Source organism: Carcharodon carcharias, chromosome 6 (assembly GCF_017639515.1).
Source record: "Carcharodon carcharias isolate sCarCar2 chromosome 6, sCarCar2.pri, whole genome shotgun sequence".
Lineage (NCBI taxonomy): Eukaryota > Metazoa > Chordata > Chondrichthyes > Lamniformes > Lamnidae > Carcharodon > Carcharodon carcharias.
The window spans coordinates 98,079,778-98,101,787 of NC_054472.1; the positions used below are offsets into that span (position 1 = coordinate 98,079,778).

A 22,010-nucleotide genomic window follows, 5' to 3' on the forward strand; every position below is an offset into this window, starting at 1 on the left:
CTCACTATTTTGAATTAATAACTTCCTAGTTCAGTAGAGACAGAATCCTTCATTGCTATTTTATTATAGTTTCAGCTGCTGCTAGAGGCCAGACAGGAATTAGAGAAAGCTGAAAAAGGAGCTAAAAAAAGCTCAAACTTGGAGTTCACAAAATGGAGCAGCAGGGACTTTTCTCATCTCTCTTCAATGACAACAAAGTCCCAAAGTAGCTTAAGCTTGTTGTGCGTGTCTGAGCAGTGATCCTACATAGCGTACAGCTCCAGGCATGCAAAGGAAAGACCAATATTAAGCTTTGAGAAGAATTTGTACCAAGATAATATTAGTTGCAAGGAGAGGCCAACCCAGCTTACACTTAAAACCATGGAGATGTGTTAGTGTTGCAATCTGCACTGACTGATATTAGATAACAATTAAATGGAGTGGGCTTCCATTATCCTCAGCATGTGCTGTGTTAATCTGATGCTGAATATGATTTCATTTACAAACAAGTTTTAATTGAAAGCTTACCACGTGTCCTAAAATTAAAAAGCTTAGGAAAAATAATTTTGCAAGAAAAAAAAAATCACTGATCTAAAGAGGTCCTAAGCAATCAAACGTTCGCAACCTCAATCACATGAGGTTAATTTTCTGCATATGCAGCTTGTTTCTAGCTTTGCAAACAGCTGTTGTTACCAAACCGCTGTTTTTTTTAATTTTAAAAAGCAGTAGTGACATACTGATGCCCGGAGTAATTATAGTAGACAAAAGCTTAATCTTTCCTGGCATTACTAGTTCATGTGCTGTTAATGTTCATAATTTTATTAGCATTCAAAAACTCTTTTCACTAATACGATATTAGGCAATTAATTGCTTTAAAATAAAAGTTTTCATTGTGCAGAGTTGCTAGAATGGTGTGGTCTGCGTTTTCCAAATTTACTAAATTTGCTCCCTATCAATTGCTCTGTACCTGGGCTTTACAAAAAAACTTAACCATCATTGTCAACCTTCATTCCCTTTTGTTTACTGCTGAAAATCAAGAGTTTCATAACAGATTTCAGGAATGTGCAAATGATTACAATTTATTTTTTAAATGCTAAGAAAAAAAACCAACACATTAATTTTTGACCAGGCATCTTTTCCTAAAATGGGCTTTTTTGCCTCATTATTTTTCTGCCTACATTTTCTTTGACATTCTCAACTGTACCTCACATTATTCATGTTACTCCTATCATTCATTATACTAGTGTAATATATTAACACACTTGTAAAGATTGTTGGGCAAAAAAGCAAAGGAGAAATACCCATTCCTCATCTTTTTCCTTAACTGCCCCTACAGGAGATATTGCAAATCAAAACAAAAACACAATGGCAAATATCCAATCACTTACCTTCCAGAGGTAAAGGCACTTTTTCACTACTGCAGCTTATACTCAAAACAGTGAAGCAAAAAAGGCCTAATTTGCAAGTTTTATTCTTAACAGCTTTTGGTCATGACAGAAAATGAATAAATTAAGAGGAGATAAAGAGGTAAAAGAATTTCTCCTTTCCTAGGTCAATCTTATCTGATATGTCCCGCCTTCATGAAGTGATTAGAACTACTGGCTGAAAAAATACAGGAGACTAAAAAGACCAATATCCTGGGGTGGGCTTCTATTTTGTCAGATGCATTAAAATAGGTCTTGATTAAAGAGTAATAAAAAGCTGCAGGTTCTCAGCCTTGCAACAGTACAGGGTACATGAGGGCTAAAAGCAAAGGTTGCCACAGCTATTCTTAGATATTACTCAGCAAAGTACAGAACTTCCTCTTTGAAGCTGTTTTTTCCTTCAGCAAGAGTGCTTTTGCTGACTTGCCAATCGCAAACTGAAACAAGGAAGGTGTAGTAAAGCTGTATCGTTAAAAATGTATTGGTTAAAATATATTAGCCAACTGGTCACTGATCTAGAAAATTTAAAGTTAGCCTTGTAGCAAACTTGGAAGTGAGTTAATGTGCTTGAAAATAGTCCGATGGCTTTCAAAATCAAAAGATGTGTTTCCAATGACAACTAAATGAATGTAGGATTGTTCTACATGTTTATTGCAACATAGTCTAGGCAATTTGTAAAATCCACTTATTGTGTCCAATGGGCAGGCGCTGGCATAGTGTTATTATCACTAGACTGGTAATTGAGAGACCCAGGTTAATGCGGGTTCAAATTCCACCACGGCAGATGATGGAATTTGAATTCGATAAAAATCTGGAATTAAAAGTCTAATGATGACCATGCCGATTGTCATAAAAACCCATCTGGTTCACTAATGTCCTATAGGGAAGGAAATCTGCTGTCTTTACCTAGTTTGACCCTCCAGATCCTCAGCCCTCTGAACAAGGGCAATTAGGGATGGGTAATAAATGCTGGCCTTGCCAGCGACACCCACATCCCATGGACGAACTTCCCAAGATAATGTTAAATATTTGGGCTTCCATGAACATCGTCAAATTCTTCCAATAGATTTCCCTCAGAAATAAAGAGAGTTTTTGCCAGAAGGACCCCAGCATCTCTATGGGATAAAATATAACATATTTTCTCATGTTTTTCTTCTATGTAAACATCAGATCATTTGGTGAATTGCTACTATTTCACCTGTTGTTTTGGCCAAATGTGCAACATCTGGAACCTGGCAAGTGGATTGCAGCAGCCACAGTGGATAAATCACATTTCCTGTAGTAGAAGTGGTCCAATTGGTCTAATATAAAGGTAGTATATGCACAATCAGAAATGACATTAATTAATCCTATGTCATCTATTTTCAGCCTTGCAAGCAATAGATGGCCTGGGAGGTAGACTTTAACACATAGCTTTATAATTAATTATATTGGTAAAGCATGCAAACGAAGTTCGAATGATGCATTTCACTGTGTACAATATAACATTGAAACATTGACAGGCTGTGTTAAACCAGAACCACTCTAATAAACAGGAATAAATGCTATATGCTATCTAGTAATTGAACCAATAATATAGGGGATCCAATATACTTGGTTTTCTGAGAGAGGCCGCAAACCACAAACAAAAATTCCAAGATGATAAAACTTCTACTATTCACCACCAAATGAGGACTCATATCATATCCCTTGTGAATGTTTAAATGAAGTTGATATTCATTGCTGTGTAACCACTGGTGGGAGAAGTACAATTACCATGTTCTTAAATAGTTTCCATTGTAAATATGGAAAAATAAATTTACATTGGAAATATAGACAGAATGTGAATTTAAAATGGGGATTGGGTTCCTCATGCAATATCCAATTATGCCAAGGCTAACGCAACTCTACCTGAAGCGCTCGATTTTGATTTGCATATGCAATGCGATGGGAGAACAACAAGTTAAAATTTAGTGGACTGAAAATCAAGTGCTGCACATGTCCCGTTTTCCAAAGTCCACTCCAGCCAGCAGCCTGTGAAAAATTTAGCCTTAAATATTTAGCGCTGCACCCATCAGCCACCCACCTATGCGTGCCATAGTGTTCGGTCCTTGGGCCCCAGCTATTTACAATCTATATTAATGACTTGGATTCGGGGATAGAAGGTACTATAGCTAAATTTGCAGATGACAACAAAATAGGTGGGAAAGTAAGTTGCAAGGAAGAAATAAGAAATTTACAAATGGATATGGACAGGTTAAGTGAATGGGACAAAATTTGGCAGATGGAGTTTAACGTGGATAAGTGTGAGATTATCCATTTTGGTTGGAAGAATAAAAAAGGTGACTTATTTTTATAAATAGAGAGAAACTTCAGAATGCTTTAGTGCAGAGGGATCTGGGTGTCCTCGTGCATGAATCGCTGAAAGCTAGTATGCAGGTACAGCAGGTAATAAGGGAGGCAAATGGTATTTTGGCATTTATTGCTAAAGGAATAGAGTATAAAAATAGAGAAGTGTTGTTGCAACTGTACAAGGCATTGGTGAGACGCACCTGGAGTTCTGTGCACAGTTTTGGTCCCCTTACTAGAGGAAGGATGTAGTTGCATTGGAGGTGGTTCAGAGGAAGTTCACTAGATTGATTCCAGAGATGCAGGGCTTGACTTATGGAGGAAAGATTGAGCAGTTTAGGCCTATACTTGCTAGAGTTTAGAAGGATGAAAGGAGATCTGATTGGAGGTATCTAAGATGCTAAAGGGGATAGACAAAGTAGACGTGGAGCAGATGTTTCCCCTTATGGGGCATTCTAGAATGAGAGGCCATAGTTTGAGGCTAAGGGGTGGTAGACTTAAATCAGAGATGAGGAGGAATTACTTTTCTCAAAGGGTCGTGAATCTGTGGAATTCACTACCTCAGAGTGCAGTGGATGCTGGGGCACTAATAAATTAAAGTAACGGCTTGAAAGGTTATGGGGAGAGGGCGGGAAATTGGAATTGAGGCCAAAATGAGATCAGCCATGATCATAGTAAATGGCAGGGCAAGCTCAAGGGGCTGAATTGCCTACTCCTGTTCCTAGTTCTGATGTTCTTATTTGCTAAGGAAATTATAATAGAAATCTGCCTTTTGAACTTGTGGCCCTCTTAGTAGAGAGAAACGGAGGAGGATAGTGATGCTTAAGGTACTTGCATATTATGAACTCCGATGTCCTGAGACAGAAAATATGTATCTGTTTCTGATAGTTCCTGCTGCTGGGACTCACTCAGCATGACTACAAAGAGGTGTGGGAATAGAGTAGTTGTCAGATTGTTGAAGGCCTTCATTAGCTGATCCCCAGCATGGTGAATGTAAAGAGGATAAACTGAATTAGCTCAGAACTCAAGGTCTTTAAAGCCCCAGCCGCAACATTCATTAAGAAAATAAAGAAAAAAAATACCTTTCACAACGTCAAGATGAAAATAATATGGTTTAAAAGATGCAGTCGCACAATACAACAACTCACCAAAACCAAAGCCTTACAGTGGGGGATAGGTGTACAATGATCCACAATGGCTCCTAGTCCACAACTCCTTGATTTTGAAATTCTCATCACGTTAAAAACCTAATCATGGACTATTTGCATATCCCTATATCTGTAACCTCTTCCAGCCCTGCAACACACAGAGAACTATGCATCTCTCAAATTTTGGCCTTGGGCACCAACCTCCTTTACCAGCTGTGTCATTCAGTCATTAAGGCCTTAAGGGAATTCTCTCCTATGCCTCTTCAACTCTCTCTGCTCCCTTATGACACTTCTTAAAAATTTCCACTTTGACTAAGCTTTTGGTCACCTGTACTAATGTTTTTCTTCTTTGGCTCGGCATCAATTTTTGACTAATAACACTCCTGTGAAGCACCTGGAGATGTTTGACTGCATTAAAGGTACGATATCAATACAAGTTGTTGCTTGTATTGAAGAGAATTGATGAGATTCTTTGAAAAGCTAGATGCAAATGATCCCAAGGTCCCAAAGAATAGCTAATGAAGTACTTTAAAAAAAAATGGACTGTAGTCATTGCTATAATGTAAAACCATTGAACCACGGAAAGGTTACAGCACAGAAAGAAACCATTCAGCCCATCGTGTCTGCACCAGCCAAAACATTAAAAAAAAATACCTGTCCATTTTTAATCCCACCTTTCAGCACCTAGTCCATAGCCTTGCTGGTTACAGCACTTTAGGTGCAGGTCCAGGCACCTTTTAAATTGAGGGTTTCTCCCTCCACCACCAAACCAGGCAGTGAATTCCAAACAACCACCACCCTCTGGGTGAAGAAGTTTTTCCCCATGTCTCTCTAATCCTTCTACCAATTACCTTAAATCTGTGCCCCCTGCTAATTGACCTCTCTGCTAGGGGAGACTAGACATTCCTGTCTACTCTATCTAGGCCCCTCAATCAGGTCACCCCTCAGCCTCCTCAGTTCCAAGGAAAACAACCCAGTCTATCCAATCTTTCCTCATAGCTGCAATTTTCAAGCCCTGGCATCATCCTTGTAAGCCTATCTGCACTCTCTCCAGAGCAATTATATCCTTCCTGTAATGTGGCGACCAGAACTGTACACCAAATTGCAGCGGTGGCCTAACCAGCATTTTGGACAGTTCCAACACTACATCCCTGCTTTTGTATTCAGTATCTCATCCAATAAAGGAAAGCGTTCCAAATTCTTCCTTTATCACCTTATCCACTTGTCCTGTCACCTTCAGGGGCCTGTGGATATGCACTCAAAACTCTCTCATTTCCTCTGTCCCTCCCTTTATCCTCCCATTTATTGTGTATTCCTTAGCTTTGTTTGCCCTCTCCAATTGCATTACCTCACACACCTCCAGATTGAATTAGCCACTTTTCCACCCACTCAACCAAATCATTGATATCACTCTGGAGACAACAGCTATCCTTTTCACTATCACCTACACAGCCAAATTTTGTGTCATCTGCAATTTCCCAATCATAGTCCCCCATATTCAAGTCCAAATCATTAATATATATATACAACTACAGCAAGGGGCCCAACATTGAGCCCTGTGGAACACCACTGGAAGCCGTTTTCTATTTGCAAAAACATCCATCAACTACGACTTTGTTTCCTGTCGCTGAGCCAATTTTGGTTCCAACTCATCACATTCCTCTGTATCCACTGGGCTTTTACTTTTCTGGCTGGTCTGTCACTTGGACCTTGTCAAACGCCATACTAAAATCCATATTCACAACATCCACTATACTACCCTCATCAATGCTCTTTATTACTTCCTCAAAAAATACAATTGAATTAGTAAGTCATGATCTTCCCCTAACAAAATCATGCTGACTATCCCTGATTAATCTGTTCCTTTCTAATTGACAGTTTATCCTGTGTCTCGGAGTTGGTTTTAATAATTTGCCCAACACAGAAGTCAGATTGACTGGCCTATAACCACTCGCACTATTTTTAAATAATGGTACAATGTTTGCTGACTGCCAGTCCTCTGGTACCTTACCTGTATCTAGTGAGGATTGGAAAATGATCCTCAGAGTATCCACTTTTCCTCCCTGGCTCTCTTTAACAGCCTGATATAATTCAGAAATATAGGAGCAACTTTTATACAACAAAATGTCACAAACACTGCCAAAATAAATGACAAAATAATCTGTTCTGGTGGTGCTGGACATGGGATAAATGCTAGCCAGGCCACCAACCGAACTCCTCTTTCCTACATGACCTTTTATGGCCTGTGAAGGCACACAGGGCCTTGGTTTGCCATCTCAACTTATAGAAAAAGCAGCCATTTTAATTAAATTGACATAGCTACTTCCAAATGCATCTACATGCAATACAGGCTTGGCCTAAATAGCCAAGTGGTTATGGTACTGGGTTCGTAACCCCAAGATCAAGAGTTCAAATCTCACAATGGCAAACTATGAAAAAATGTAACTTCATCTGAAACAGATGGAAACGGGTTTGTACTCGAAAGAGTTACATGCAATACAGCCAATCAGGTTAACAGGCAATGTTTCATCAGTATGCTTGTAGTAATTATTTAATCTGGATACTTGAATACAAAGCAAAAACAAAATCTAAGTGAGCATTCTGAACTTCTTTACAAAGCTTTGTGTATTGCAGCACATTACAGCATCACACTTCAGTTACATTTATTTTCATGCATGCTACTAGTTTACAAACAGGCCTGTTACATTTTGCCTACAAAGGCTGAAATTACAAGGCCCTGGCGCTGGATTCCAGCCTTGCTGGTGGCAAGCGGAGTCAAGGAATTAGAGTGCTACAGCTCTATTTCTGACTGTGGTTGGGCCTAGTGAGCCTCTAAGCCATGGTAGAATCCTGCTGTCTCAACAATACTTCTAAGCATTTCAAAGCATACCAAATGGTAATTACTGACAGCACAAAAAGGGAAACACAATAAACAGTTAAACAACAATTTGAGAACCATTCATTGCTGTTACCTCCTAACTGGTGACAGGTGTGACATTTAGTGTGCATGAATGGCAGGCAGATTGGGAAGGAGAATTACATGAGAAAATTCTTACGATACCAGACCAAGGCAAGTGTGCCTGCAAGTCTTTCCTAATTCAGCTGGCAGACGACACAAGTAGCTTTAGGCCTAAAATAACAGTTTAAAAGATGCAGTCCAATAATACCAACTTACCATAAGCACAGTAACAGGCAGGTGGTGGTTTGGAGCACTTTGCTTTCTCTATACACTGCAATTTATGAGATCCTTAGAAAAGAGGATCTAAACAAAAAAAACACAAACAAGAGCTAATAAAATTGTCATCCCTTATTTGCATAATTTTTATATATGAGCTTTTACATAATATAACATTCCAAGCCACTTCACAGAACATAAAGCTTCACGCTGAGCCACATAAAAGACAAGTGGAGGTAGGTTTCAAGGAGCATCTTAAAGGAGAAGAGAGGGGTAGAGAGGTTGAAAGATTTAGAGAGGGAATTCCAGAGTTTAGAGGCTACACAGCTGAAAACATAGCTGCCAATAGTAAAGTGATTAAAATTGAAGATATGCAATAGGCCACAATTGGAGAGATCTTGGGAGGGCTACAGAGCTGGAAGAAGTTACAGAGATGCACCAAGAAAAGATCTGAAAACAAGGATGACAATTTTAAAATTTAAAGCATTGCCTGACCGGGAACCAATGCAGGTCTGCGAGGTTTGGGTATTGGGTGATCGAGACTGGGTGTGAATTAGGATACAGGCAGCAGAGTTTGGGATGTATTCAAGTTTACAGAGGGTGGGAGGCCAGCTAGTACAGCACCGAATGTCTAAAGGTAACAAGGATGATCGTTTTGGTAGAGGATGAGCAGAGGCAGAGCGACAGACATTCGTGTTATGGAGATGGAAGTAGGCAGTCTTGGATAGTCAGGATAAGGGGTCAGAAGCTCAGCTCAAGGTGAAATAAAAGACAAAAGGTTATTAATGATCTGGTTCAACCTCAGGCATTTGCCAGGGAGGGGGGATGGATGTGGTGACCAGGGAATGGAATTTGTGGCGGACACCAAAAACCAGGGGTACTCAAACCGTGCACAGGGATGAGATTTTGGGACCGCGAGCTCCAAGGCAGCAATGCCAGGCTTGGAGTTCGGACTGAGTCTTGACAGCTGCGAGGTCCCTTTAAAAGTTTGTGGTTTTTTTCTGTCAGTGGGCGTGGCTTAATTGTCTGTTCTGAGACCGATTACTGATACAACCGCTGCCTGCTGCTTTCAGCAGTTTTAAAATCCCCTTCACCACCACCGACCCCTCCCCGACTCAGCAAGGCTAAAACACCCCCCCGCCTGCCAATTTTCACTGGGATCACACAAAGTCTGAGGCATTAAAATGTCATCACATTGGAAAAATGTTAAGGAAGGACTGCTAAAGACACAGGCATCAGTTTTAATGTTAATTGCAGGAAGTTTTTGCTCATCTAGTACTGGGTGTCAGACAAGCAGCATAACAAAGCAGGGATAGAAGAGGGTTAGAGAGAAGTGGGAGTAAGCTAGAGTGGGGTGCCGTCAGCGTACATATGGAACCTGACTTTCAATTTTGGGTCATGTCACTGAATGGCAACATGCAGATGAGAAACAAGGGGGATGGGGAGGGGGTGGTGTGGAAACTCCAGAGGGCAGTCTCACTCTGTTACAAAATATAGGAGGTGTTGGAGGAAGAGAACACGGTGAAACATACAAACCAAGAAAGGTGAGGAGGAATAGGTTACCACAGTCACAGCCACGTTTAATAGGTGGATATCCATTTACTGAATCAGGCAGCAGAAGACATTCAGTGAATCACAACTGTTTTATTGTTAAACTATACAAATACCAGTTTCCAACCTTTCCTTCTGGATCCTTTCCCTGTCCAGAAGCAAAAAACCCCTTACCAGGGAAAAACCCAGCTCTTAAGTGCAGGCTTCAATGAGCATCACCTGCTCTCAATTCACTCTGGTTTACTCTTAAAGGGACCTGCATTTCTAACATTGTCATCACATAGGATGTAATTTGAGACTTTGATAAGAGCCATTTCAGTACCATGGTAGAGGTGGAAACCTTACTGGAGAAGTTTAAATGTGTAGTTTTGAGAAGGTGAGAACGATCTGGGAAGCGACAACACATTTAAGGACTTTGAAAGGGGAGGTTGGAGATGGGGAACTAGTTTACAAGGAGAGGAAGTGGTAGGGGATTTTTTGAAGAAGGGACAGATTTGAAGGGGAGGAGGTCAGTATCCAAGGAGACAGAAATGTTAATACCAGCTAAGGAGGCCCAGGATTGGAAGCTGGGTAGTCTGCAGTTTGGTGGGTATAAGATTGAGGGGGATAAGTGGTGAAATTCATGGACAAGATGGGCTCAGAGAGGGTTCAAAGGAGGGACAAAAACTAAAGAAAGAGAATTCAGGGCTGGGACAAGGTGGAATCCAGGGCAAATGGTCTCTATCTCAGTAACAAAAAAAAATGTCCATTAGCTGCTCATGCTTATTGAGGTGAGGGTGGAGGGGACAGAAGTAAAGGGTTTAAGAAGTCGGTCTGTAATGCAGAAGAGAAGCTGGGTGTTAACTCTTTGCATTCTAGATGATCCTAGAATAGTGAGGAGAAAGCAGGATCCAATTGTGCTCTATGTATTTTAACTAAATCTCATGATTGAACCAGTTGTCCACTATAAACTTCAAAGTCTGTGTTCCTTGGGTTTAAAGGATAAGGTAGTAGTTGTTACACTGACAGGACAGGGAGCTTTAAGTCTGCAGATGATCACACTTCAATATTGTGATGACCCATGTGCTTTGGGAAGCATTGTTTTCTTTTTGTGCAATATCCCTTTAAGAGCAAAGTTAATGACCATTGGAGAAGTTGTAAAACTGCCTGAAATAAAAATGCAGAGAAAGCATGCACAAGATGTTGCAACGCAGATACAGACAATATTCACAGCTAACGATGAGACAAAGGAAAGGCATACTTCGGTAGCAAATGGAAATGCCAGGTACAGTGTTAACACCACAGAGCTGTAGGAACAAATACATGCTCTTGAACGCAAGATAGAACTTCAGAAAGAGGAAATGACAACTTTTTCAAAATAGAATTGGACAAGGATCAAGTTCAGTAGAATACAAAGAAACAGCAGAGGATTAGTGGACTGAATAAAAAGGTTTATCAAACTCTCATCTGAACAGCAAAATAACCTCAATGAAGTTTTTAAAGCAGCTAAAGAGGTCATTATTCGGCAGAAAAATGATCCTGCATTTAAACAGGGTGGAGTGAATTCAATTGGCCTTCACAACAATTTGGATGTTTGGTTGGCTGACATTTTTTTCAGAGATTCCAACAATAAAAAACCTGCAGAAAGGGAAAAAAATTGAGTTCATGAGCTGGGTCTTAAAGAGGGTAGTGGGATCGGCTTTTTTTTTTGGGGTGGGGGGGGGGGGGGGGCGGAGGGGAGGGTGGGGGGAAGGGGGGCTTCCTCCAAATCAACCTCCCACCTAGCAAGAAAAGTCAAGTTTCAAACTGACAGGCTTTAAAAAAGGCCATCCTCCAGCAATAACATGCTCTAGGCAGCTGAATCACACTGAGGGTCAGACCTTCACGATTCAGTGGGAGGAAGTCCTGCCCTTCAGAGCTACCAGCCAAATCTGAGCACCAGACCAGTGGCAGGCAATGCTTGGACTGCGATGAGACCAATGGAGATTGAAGATGGACACTAGACCCAGATAGGTCCCAGGACATCCAAGGTTTTGGATGCACAAAGTTGGTGGGCCGGTGGCCGGGTGGTGAAGAATACCAATGTCACAGGGCAACGCCTGAATGATGACATGCCCACCTTCCTCCTGCATTTTCACCAAAGTTGTTAAAATAAAACGGCCTTCCCACTCTTGCTCGCCTGCCACTGCCCAACGTATTATGGTAGTGGAAGCAGGTTCAGGGCATTAAGTGGACGCTAAGCAAAAGTGGGCAATAATAAAATCCAGCCTCAGGTGTCAAAATCTAAGCGGAATTGTTCAGAACTTGTTTTAAAAGCTATAAGCTTTGAAACTAGCACTAAAGAAAGCCCCAAGGGTAATATCTAATGTCTGCTTGGAAGAGAAGCAGGAGAAATTGCTAAGTACCTAGGGTAAGAAGCAGTATGACAGGGAATTTCTTCTCAAGTTCCAGTTCACAACAGCCAACCCTCAAAAGCCAGTAATCAGCAATGTTGTTTATGACAAGGTTAACCAGACTAAACAAATTGTAAAACCTTTGAATCCATCACAAATGTTAGCCCAGGGTCCAAAGGTACACAATCCTATGCAGATTTTAAAAAACATGAGGAATGCAAAGTTAACATATAACCTGTTAACCAAGGACATGGAAACACTGGAACGATTATATGGAATGGGAAAGGAGATCTCGAGAAGATTGAAAGAAAGCGAATCAGTTATAAAATAAACTCTTGAATGCTAGAGCACTGGGGCCCAAAGGACCCATGCAAGTTGAAGTTTGAAACCAACCAAAATTGACAACTAGTTTTGTTCTAGGTTAAGCCTTATGGTGTTGCCAATGCAAAATGTTTAGTTGTAAAATGTGACAAAGGAAAAACATTAATAACTACCTTAATTACTGTACAGATAAAGTGTTAATAATATTAAAATGTGCTGTATTTTGAAAGAGTTGTGAAAAAAATCTTTATTTTATTAAGGCATTTTCCTTTTGAGGGAGGAACATGTGTGACGCATGTACTTTGGCAAGCATATATTTTCACGTTGTGTGATATCCCTTTAAGACCAAAGTGGGCTGTGGAATATTCTGAAAGAGGGATAATTGTATCCTGATTATGAAATCATTAGCTTCCAAGAAATACCCACATTGCCATGGGGATGAACAGCTAAGAAACAAAAGGCAAATCAAAAGCTAATTGCAGAGGGTTTGGGTCAACCAGTGCTATCTGTTTGGCAGTTCAGAACACACTGAGAATTCATGTAAAAAGGAACCAAGCAAGGTTCTCTCCAAATGGATCAGTTTTCTATTTGGCAGTCTTCAAACAAATCCTGGTGTTGAAACAGGCCTCAGAATAGAGAAGGGACTATGGTCTGAAATTTCATAAAGTCAGAAGGGCTCCACGTTTCAGCCAAAATAGTGTTGAAGTCCTGAACCTGGAAGTCCCACATCAAAACCTGACACGCACTATTTCTATGGGCCGGGGTAGGGAGGTACAGGGTGGGGGTGGGTGGTATTTCACACATCCACAGTTCACGAAGGTAGCAGCTGTCTTCAAACGGAAGCAATTTTGATCATCAAAGTTTCAGAAACACGACTCATGGGCTTTAGACTCAAAGGTCTGAATGTTGTTCAGTTCTCTGGGGAGGTAAGGTACTCCTTTGGGAGTGTTAAGAGTAGACATGAATGTAAGTAAAAAGTGGGTAAGCTCTGAACTGTCAGGTGATTTAAGTCTCCTACTATTTAAATTTTGAAAAAATACCAGCCAGCCTGCAGTTGAAAAAAAAATGGTGCTAGCAATTTAATAGATGTTTTTTGACATAAACCTGGCTACTATCGTTACAGGATTAGTGCTGCTTGGCTGCTTCCATGACCTATCATTATCACAGTGGGGGCCTGTAAGTTCACAGTTTGATTGACAGCTTTAAATGGTTATAAAGGGATTAGCTGTCTTCGATATGTGGCTATGGATACAAGTATTTGTTTTTATAAGGGATTAACTACTTGAAGGTATTTAATTGTATTGAATGGACTTATGTCAATGAGTGTGTTTTTTTAAGTATAGTGAAAGCTGAAATTGATACTCAGAACTTTATTTTATTTCATCTTGGCTCCTGAGGTCTGCCCATGGTAGACACTGGGTGAAGTGTAGGGGCAAAGGGTGGTGGGTGAGTGCATGGGTTGGCATTAAGTTGGCATAAGGACTATAAAGGGCCTTGGAGATGAGTGGGGGTCATGTTGGCATGTATGGGATGGGTCCACTGGGGTAGGTTAAGGGGCATAAGGTGGCAAGAGTTGACATGGATGGAGCATAGGGGGTGTGTGGGAGGAGAAAGGCTATGAGGCATGAGGGCTGTTTTTGGTTTTACAGTTTTTATTCACAACTGAAACAATGTTCCAGAGCACTGAGTCAGGCCTTTTAATCAGCCCTCCTCAGCACTCAGCAGCTCCTGTGGCTCCCTTGACTTTCTTTGTGGGGGGTGCAGACCAGACTCCAGTTAGCACCTGCCCCACCGCAGAACAAAAATCTGACCTTTTGGGACATTTTCTCTTGAGCTCTGTGCTCCCAACTCAGGAGCAAAAATTCAACCCCACGTTACTGTGTTTTATACAGCTGGAAAGAGCAGAGAACAGTAGATAGGAAAACCAAGGGATTGTGGATTGGACAAAACTCGCTGCTGCTGTCAGTATTGCCGGAGCCCACAAGACCGTTTAAGGGGATCGAAGAAGGAAGTCTCTGGGGATTCTGTGCCATCGTGTTTGTCATGACCTGAGAGAGAGAGGGTTCACAGATGTGTGCTTTGTTGGTGGTACTCATGTCCTGGGACTTCAGAGGGAATATGGCTGCTGGTAAATGCAACTCAAGGGCTGAAATGATTGGCTTGGGAGCGAGAGATCCTACAAAATGAAGGCAGAGTTGGAAAGACTGATTGCATGTGGTCCCACATTTGTAATTTGTGCTAACGTGAGTGCTTGTAACTTCTTGAGCCGATCTTTGGTGCACTGACTAATTGAAGTGAAATTTATCTTTTTATTTGAAGTATCCTTTACCTGTTAATTAATATTTGAATTAAGTTGGTTTTAGTTAGTTTGTTACAGTGAAACTTTTAAGGAGTGAATCTTGTTCCCTGATTTTCTTTCTGTTGGCTTCATGGGAATTCCTTTCTTTTAAAAGTTTTCAATCTCAATGGCGATCGTAACAATATCTATGTACAACTTATTAAGTCAGCAAGGTCAGTGACTTTTTTTTAAAAAGAAAAGGCCCTTGATCAACTCAGAGCTTCTTTAGTGTTTAGCTTTTCTTTGCAGTAAACCTAACTTAAAAAAATATTTAAATTTGTCCTAATAAAAAGCTAATATTGTATAAGTTCCAATATACTTTTAAATAAGAAATAAGTCAAAGTCTAAGTTAATATACAAGGCTACTAACCTATTCTTGAGTTCCTTCTTGAGTTCCAGACAGTCTATACCAATCCTTATCGCTGTTCATAACTTTCTTGGTCACACTGCAATAACATCTTATTTGGACTGGTGTGACTAGAGTTAGCTTGCAACCATGTGAGGTTGGCATCAGAGCAAGTGACCCTGGATCCTCTCAGATGATTTGTAAGTCAAAAAGTAAGTTATTCATCTAGTCCTATTCTCATGCACTTTCAACATTCTCTTCCACATTTTGTGTCTTTGAAACATTTATCCATTTTTCTTTCAAAACTGATTATGAATTCTACTACCACAACTGTTCCTGGTCAGAAAAGAGCAGGTAAGAGGCTGGGAATTCTGCAATCAGTAACTTATCTTCTGGCTCCCCAAACACTGTCCACCATCTACAAGGCACAATTCAAGAGTATGATAGAATACTCTCCCTTTACCTGGATGAACACAACTCCAACAATACTCAATCTCAACATCATCCAGGTCAAAGTAGCCCGCTTTGATCGGCCTTAAACACTGCCTTAAACCTTCACTCCCCCAAACGCAGGAGCACAGTAGCAGTAGTGTGTACCACAAACAAGATACACTGTAGCAACTCAACCAGGGTCCTTCGACAGCAACTTCCAAACCCTAACCTCTATCACCTAGAAGGACAAGGGCAGTAGACGCATGGGAACACCACACAAATTAAGAAAAATAAAATGCCTTTTCGTAATAACAGTCTGTAAAAAATATTTTCCAATTCTCCCTTCATTCTTCTGATGATAATCTTAAATCTATCACCAACCAGCAAGATACAGCGTTTCCCTATTTAGCTTTTCCAAATCCTTTATGAACTTTAACATCTCCATCGATTTTTAAAATTTTCTCTGCTCTAACGAAGAGTCCCAGTTCCTTTAGTCTCTTAACTAAAGTCTCTCATATTTGTGATCATTTTGGTATACCTCTTCTGCATGCTCGCCAGTGCCTGGATATTTTTCCTAATAGTAGATTGTACAAAACTAGATATGGGTTTTAACTGCAGTATAAAATAAATGAACATAGGAACAGGAGGAAGTCATTTAGCCCTTGACCCTATTCCACCGTTCAATGAGATGATTGCTGATCTGCAATCTAACTCCATGTACTCTTTGTCCCACGTCCCTTTAATACATTTGGCTAACAGAAATCCATCAATCTTAGATTTAATATTAACAACCGATCAAGCACCAATTGTGGAAGAGATGTTTTCTAATTTCACTCCTGTGGTCAATTTAGACTATGTGCCCTAGTCCTAGACTCTCCAACCATTAGAAATAATTTCTGTCAGTTCCTTATAAGATCTTGAAAACTTTGATCAAATCACTCCTCAGCCTTCTAAATTCCAGGAAATATACCCCTAGTTTGTGTAATATCTCCTCATAATTTAACCCTTAAGTGGCCAGGTATCATTCTGGTGAGTCTACACCTCACTCCCTCCAAGGCCGATATATCATTCCCAAGTTATTACACCCAAAACTGTATACATTACTCCAGATGTGTTCCTACTGAGGCTTTGTATAGCTGTGGCAAGACTTATAACCTTTGAATTCTAGTCCTCCAGATATAAAGTCCAGCATTCCATTAGCCTTTTTGATTATTTTCCATACCTGTTTATTTCGTTTTAATGTTCTACATACCCGGATTCCCAAATTATTTTGGACCCTCACTGTTTCCAGCTTTTCACCATTTAGAAAGAACTGGGTTCTATCTTTTTTTGGTCTAAAGTGGGTGACTTCATACTTGCCTATAATGAAAACCACTTGTGACAGTTTTGCCCACTTAGCCTGCCAATATCTCGTCGTAATTTTACACTTCCATCATTTACATTTTGTTTGGTATTACCTCTAAGTTTTTGTGGTCTATTTATCTGGCATCCCATTGCATCTTTCTGTAATTTTAACCAACCTGCCCTCCCACTTTTAAAGACCTTTTTCTGCTTCTCTACCTTTTAAAGTTTTATGAGGTAGCTGGTTAAACTGCTGCAATTTATTTTAAAAATATTAACTTTAAGTTGATATTTGGGATCGTAAAAAGGATCTCATAGTGGTTTTTGACTTGTTCAAATTTTTCAAAAGAACAGAATTATCTTTTCATTTATAATTATGGAAGATTACCAGAAACTGATTTAAGAACATGTCAGTTCTGTTTTTCTGAAGGGAAGTGGATGATTCAAGAAACATGAACATTTTAAAACGTAAGAAGTTTTAATTTTCTCTATTTTGTATTCAACCAAATCTCAAATGTAATAAAAGCAAAAAAACTGTGGATGCTGGAAATCCAAAACAAAAATAAAAATACCTGGAAAAACTCAGCAGGTCTGGCAGCATCTGCGGAGAGGAGCACAGTTAACGTTTCGAGTCCAAATGATTCTTCAACAGAACTAAGTAAAAATAGAAAAGAGGTGAAATATAAGCTGGCTTAAGGTGTTTGGGGGGGGGGGGGGGGGGTAGAGCTGGTTAGAGGGCCAGTGATAGGTGGAGATTGCCAAAAGATGTCATAGACAAAAGGACAAAGAGATGTTGAAAGTGGTGATATTATCTAAGGAATGTGCTAATTAAGGGTAGAAAGCAGGACAAGCAAGGTACAAATAGCCCTAGTGAGGATGGGGTGGGGTGAAGGGAAGGGATCGAAATAGGCTAAAAGGTAGAGATAAAACAATGGATGGAAATACATTTAAAAGTAATGGAAATAGGTGGGAAGAGAAAAATCTATATAAATTATTGGAAAAAAAAGGGGGGGCGGGGTTCGGAAAGGGGGTGGGGATGGAGGAGGGAGTTCATGATCTAAAATTGTTGAACTCAATATTCAGTCCGGAAGGCTGTAAAGTGCCTAGTCGGGAGATGAGGTGCTGTTCCTCCAGTTTGCATGACATCTTTTGGCTATCTCCACCTATCACTGGCTCTCTATCCAGCTCTACCACCCCTTCCCCCCCACCCCCCACCCCCAACTTCCCACCACCCCTTAAGCCAGCTTATATTTCACCTCTTTTCTGTTTTTACTTAGTTCTGTTGAAGAGTCATACGGACACAGTTGAAACGTAAACAGTGTTCCTCTCCACAGATGCTGCCAGACCTGCTGAGTTTTTCCAGGTATTTATTTTTGTCTCAAATGTAATAACTTGGAATAAGACTTGAACAATGTTGACATCCTCCTAAGAAGGCAAAACCACATGGTTTATATTTAGTATCTTCTAGTAACTAAAATATTAAGAAGGGTTCAGAGTAAAATAAACTAAGTCTTTCTAAAAAGTGACCAAAATGTTATGGTGTTCTAGAGGTTTTAGTAACAGAGTGTGGAAAATTGGATCAACAATGCAACTGGTTATGGTTATCTTTATGCAACAATTATTAATGAGGTTCAATTTTATTTTTATTTGCCTCAATGAGTAATAATAATGAGGAACTACGAGCAACTTAGTATAATTTTTTTAAAGGTAAACCCGGGAGTGCTTGAAGTTCAATAATTGGGTTACACAATCTATGCACACTCTTACAATATACAGTACCACTTTCTCCAAATGTCTCCCCTGAAGGCAGCGATCCTTCCTAGAATATATGTTTCAGACATTAGCAGCTTACAGATATATGCATAAGTGGTCAAATTTCCCTATGTGAATGAGGACAGAGCAAGTCAAGTGACAGACTTATCCCTACTGCAGGACAGTGCATAACCCACAAAAAATATATTGCACTTCTCTGCAAAGGAACCTACCTATTTAGTTCCCTGAGGAATCACTTAGAAATCCAAGGGTTAGAACACACCTAGAATACACCAGCACTGAGAAAGAACTGTGCAAAAAGATACCAGCGTCCCCATCACGTTTCAAAATAGGGCAATAAAAGTCCAGAGCTCTGCATTTGAATTTTGTCCAGAAAATTTACTTCAAGGAGTGTTCAGACAGCTCTTGGGCTGGTGGCTTCCAAATGAATTGCAATTCAATCCGAGCTGTGCATTGGAATCCTTTGCCCTTCCCCTTCCATTCCCATTTCAGCCCCCTCCACACTAGTTAAGACTGCCTGCTCCCAACAAGAAACACAGTTTAGCTCAATCCCCAATTGCAGCTATAAGTTAAAAGTTATCTATTGAACACATTTCCAGTCCTTTCCCTTGAAAATATTTTTTTTCTGTATTTTTACCTGTACTTTTTTTTGACCGCTAGGACTCTCCACATTTCAAATCATATTTGCCTTCCTGGACCCTGGACACCACTACTCCACTAAACAGCATTCCTTGAATGTTGTGACTCTACTATGCCAGTTTATATTTTCAAATGTTAAGCTACATATTTCAGCCTCCAATGCCCATCCCTCACTTGCTGCTGAGTTCAGCACTGTACTCAAGTGCACTGCTGGCTTCTCAGCTGATCGCTGCTGCTGTATTGGGTCCTGTGTTGAAATACATTTTCTTCCAGGTACTTTTTCTACTGATATCTGAACTTTTCACCTTTGCTACCACTTTCTACTATGACTACGTACTTTGCTGAACTGGCTCTACTCCACTATCTTATCTCAGCACATGGGTCAGTTTTCACTCCACTGCTCAGACTTTTCCCTTTTCCCAGATGGCCCATTCCATCTGGTTCCCATCCTGCTCTCAATATTGCTGAATATCTCTACTTTTCTGCTGCAGGCTTGACTTCCATGGCCATTGACATTGTTCTACTTCATTTGTCCATCAGAATTCCTTTATCATTCTTCAGTGAGCTCCCACTCTTCCTGATAATCTGCTCATCGCCACTGTACAGCTGTTCCCTGGACCAGCAGAGTCACCTGTACTGATCCCATGGGTTTACCCTTCATCGTCGCCTGGCTGCATGGTCTTAACTGCTCTTGATCCTTGGATTTCCCTCCTTGTGCTCATTATTCTTTTGCTGATCCATCAGAATAGTTGGTGCACACTGCTCTGATAGACTGCAGAACCAAACTCTGCTGCCTCATTATTCACTGCTCCTATTTTTTAAAAATTCATTCACAGGATGTGGGCTTCACTGGCTAGGCCAGCATTTATTGCCCATCCCTATTTGTCCTTGAGAAGTTGGTGGTGAGCTGCCTTCTTGAACCGCTGCAGTCCATGCAGTTCTACCCTCCAATTCCACTGGACAACGTCCACCGTTGCTCCAATGATGCTCTGCCCCTTGGATGGCTCCTGGATCCACTCCCTCTCTACAACTGACTCAGAACCTGGATATTGATTTGTTGACATTCCAAGCTGATTCCACACTGTCCACAAGTTTACTTCATTCCATCAAGGATCTAAGATTTTCACTTTGGACTGTTTAGTATTGTCTCCTTTTTGGCTTCTTTCAGCCAGTTTTACTCGGACTGCAGGCCCTCCATTTAAATTTATGCTATTCTTTTGAGTCTTCTGAAGGTCCAAGTGAATGGAGCTGTTGCACTGCACCAAATAAAAAAATACTTACAATTGACAAACTTCAGATGGAGTCTGTGATTATCTTCTACTAGTTTGCTTTTCCTTGCCCCTTGAGGTGGTGATGGTGAGCCACTTTCTTGGCCCATTACAGTGCTGTTAGGGAGAGTTCAGGTTTTTGACCGAGCAACAATGAAGGAATGGTGATGTAGTTCCAAGTCAGGATGGTGTGTGGTTTGGAGGGAAACTTGCAGGTGATGGTGTTCCTGTGTACCTGCTATATTTTAAAAGATCTGTGGGAGCTTCTTTGCCTTGCCAGTCAGCTGGAAGCATGTCTGCACCCTGGATAAACGTTCTCTTTCTCTTCAACATTGCAGCATCTGAAGATGACAGTTGTTCCTAACTCCCTGCATGCAGTACTGTGAGAAGTTGACTGGCAGGGGGTGTACCATTTTTATCATAGTAAAAATAAGCATTTTACGATGGCAGAAAATGTCTGATATTAAAGAAGCAAAAATTCTGAATACGAAGATGCACGAGAATGGCAACAAAAATGAAAATATGTATTGACATTTATTTTCTGCATGTCTGGTGAAGTGAAGTAAAGCAACATGATCTACGGTGTTATCAGAGTGCCAAGGATGTAATGACAGGATATCCTGGTGGCAAACAAGTACAGGCAATTAGATTTCAAAAAAAGCAGTATTCTTCACGTAAAAGTGCACACATTAACATACACATTATAGCAAATATAAACACATTTGAAGATTTTCTGAGTACATCCCACTTAGATATCCTGGCCTAGTGACAAGAAATATACAGGTAAATCTTCTTTTGGTTTAGAGGAATATTTCAAAATAATTTTCTCCCCTTGAACTGAACACAGTTCAATCAAAATCTAATAAAACACACAAATTAAATGTTAAAATAACTTAATGACAATATTTCTCTAGCAATTACATTATATTTGTATCAAAAGTTCTAATTTCTTTTTATCAGCATGTTGTTCCTTGTATGAGGTTAATAAAATTGTTATGTTTTGGGAATGTGTCTTTAATTTAAGGTCAAATGAAGGGGGGGGGGGGGGGGGGGGTCACACGACCTGTCCTGAAATCTGCCTGACAGCAAGCCTGATTAATTTGGTTGCTAGAGATTAAAGAAAGCCCAGGCTGTTTTACTGGGAGGAAGATGCAAGTGTAGACACTTGGTGACAATGGCAGCAGCCAATGTGCTAACAGTGCATTGACTGAAGTCCCCAGAAGAGTGTTGAGAATGTCGCGTTGTAAACAGTTGTGCTTTAAACTGTCCATTTAGTTCCAAGATGAAACAGAGTTGGGCTCTCAAGGATAGCTATTCAGCATCTCTACCTGGATAAAAGACCCATGTGATTCACGTTGCCATGGCAATGAGTTTTGCGATAGTATGGGTACAGAGGAAGCAATTGTAATATTGGGTTACAGGCTTTCCTACAATCTCATAAACAGATGAGTCTGCCAGGGTCTGAGAGAGAGAGACAGAGAGGGAGCAGCTAAAGGCCAAAAGGCTCAATGGCTCAGTGCTTTGGAATGAGGGTGGAAGCTCATACTTGATTTGCAAAGTTCAAATTCATGAGGA

The 22,010-nt window shown here is 40.4% G+C and overlaps 1 protein-coding gene across 4 annotated transcripts in view; it reads right to left on the reverse strand.

Annotated features, from left to right (window-relative positions):
• The window catches only part of fam110b (family with sequence similarity 110 member B), a 159,669-nt gene that overhangs the window by 89,136 nt on the left and 48,523 nt on the right, over positions 1–22,010 (reverse strand). For 2 of the 4 annotated variants that reach the window (XM_041190093.1, XM_041190094.1), the window contains one exon: positions 8,055–8,141. The exons of 1 other annotated variant lie outside the window; for it this stretch is intronic. The gene's annotated coding sequence lies outside the window, so the exon portion shown is untranslated. Of the gene's footprint in view, positions 1–6,909; positions 6,961–8,054; positions 8,142–22,010 lie in introns of those variants that run through there. One more of the 4 variants, XR_005943332.1, reaches the window with a different exon arrangement.